Here is a 2,290-nt window from a genome sequence, read left to right as displayed (position 1 = left end):
CACACACACATACACTAATAAGCAACAACAGACAGTAAACAGAGGCTCTCGTCATGGCAACCACAGGTGGAAATTTGAAGGCCGTTCAGCTCGTAAAAAAGCAAGAAAACGACTTAATTAAAATCCTGAAGAAAAATGTGGTAATTAAACACGCTGCCAAAGTATTTGTACCTGTAGGCCTACTTAACATTTAAATATCTATAAATATGTCTATTTCCTGGGTGGCTCGATTAGTAACACTGTGATCTTCAGAAGTAGGCTACTTGATCATTTATTTGTTTACTGCTTTATATCCATGTTTTTAACTTAAAACTATAATAGTTTTTAATGAGTATTGGAAGCAAAGAAGTCAGTGAATAAAGAAACGTTTCCATACACTGATAAATTGGTTAGTAACCTGAAATAAGGTCTGTGGATTTTAAAGTGTTGTTCTGAATCTACGTCATAACATATGTCAGTAAATACCACACTGGTGGATTTAAAAATGGCGCTTGCTAACAAGTGTCTGAATGAGACGAATAAACGTCATCACTCCCAACATTAGCCACCTTTAGCATAGTGGTGGTGACGTGAAGTCATGTGACCGTGCTGTAGTTCCTTTATAGCCCAACATTAGCCACCTTTAGCTTAGCGGTGGTGACGTGAAGTCATGTGACCGTGCTGTAGTTCCTTTATATCCCAACATTAGCCACCTTTAGCTTAGCGGTGGTGACGTGAAGTCATGTGACTGAGCTGTAGTTCCTTTATAGCCCAACATTAGCCACCTTTAGCTTAGCGGTGGTGACGTGAAGTCATGTGACCGTGCTGTAGGTCCTTTATAGCCCAACATTAGCCGCCTTTAGCTTAGCGGTTGTGACGTGAAGTCATGTGACCGTGCTGTAGTTCCTTTATAGCCCAGCATTAGCCACCTTTAGCTTAGCGGTGGTGACGTGAAGTCATGTGACCGTGCTGTAGTTCCTTTATAGCCCAACATTAGCCACCTTTAGCTTAGCGGTGGTGACGTGAAGTCATGTGACCGTGCTGTAGTTCCTTTATATCCCAACATTAGCCACCTTTAGCTTAGCGGTGGTGACGTGAAGTCATGTGACTGAGCTGTAGTTCCTTTATAGCCCAACATTAGCCACCTTTAGCTTAGCGGTGGTGACGTGAAGTCATGTGACCGTGCTGTAGGTCCTTTATAGCCCAACATTAGCCGCCTTTAGCTTAGCGGTTGTGACGTGAAGTCATGTGACCGTGCTGTAGGTCCTTTATAGCCCAACATTAGCCGCCTTTAGCTTAGCGGTTGTGACGTGAAGTCATGTGACCATCCTAAAATATGACATCCCACCTGCTTCTTCTTACGCTAAATCCATTTGAAGTGATTGAAATAAACCTCATATGCACCCCTCAACATGCACACGACAAACACACACACACACACACACACACACGTACACACACAAAGAGGGACATTCTTGGCCACATCTGTTCCTTCTAAGCAACCAGTTTACCAGTCCGAGCTTTATACTGGACAAACACAACCTGAGGTAAAAACACACACACACACACACACACACACACACACACACACACACACCACACACACACACACACACACACACAGACAGACAGACACACACACATAGATGGATACACAAACAGAAGCAGATGTAAGCAAGTGTTAACAGGGTAAACACTGCTCTTTGCTGGCCCCGGTCCTGACAGTGTTATTCCAAACTCAGACATTCCTCAACTCACTTTCCTCCTGACAATTAGCCAATGAGCTGTGTGTGTGTGTGTGTGTGTGTGTGTGTGTGTGTGTGTGTGTGTGTGTGTGTGTGTGTGTGTGTGTGTGTGTGTGTGTGTGTGTCCATACTCTAACATGACCTAAAACACTAGGTTCTTTATCATATTCTTCACTTTACTGTAGAGCTCATTTAGAATAAGACTTGTAATTATGGTTTGTTTGTTTTTATTGGACTCTTTTTAAACTGGGCAGACACTTCTTGCTGAACCTATTTTTAAGGCAGAATGTGTCGCCCCGTAAAAAATATTTTAGGGTCCGACAAGCTCTCCACAAGATTGGATCGCTGTCTTTCAATCGTCTCTTTACAATTCTCTTCAAATTGAGATCTTTCTTCGTTTACAAGGATGTCAAGATACAGAAATTCAACCACTAACAAAAAGAAAGGAAGTTTGTGTTTTACAGAGACGGGAAGAACGCGATAAATATAACACAAATCCCTGAATACAACCCAAAATATATAACGCATGCATTTATAAATTGTAAATGTATGTATATATATATGTG

Source organism: Gymnodraco acuticeps, unplaced genomic scaffold (genome assembly GCF_902827175.1).
Source record: "Gymnodraco acuticeps unplaced genomic scaffold, fGymAcu1.1, whole genome shotgun sequence".
Lineage (NCBI taxonomy): Eukaryota > Metazoa > Chordata > Actinopteri > Perciformes > Bathydraconidae > Gymnodraco > Gymnodraco acuticeps.
Note: the sequence above shows the minus strand (reverse complement) of the source record.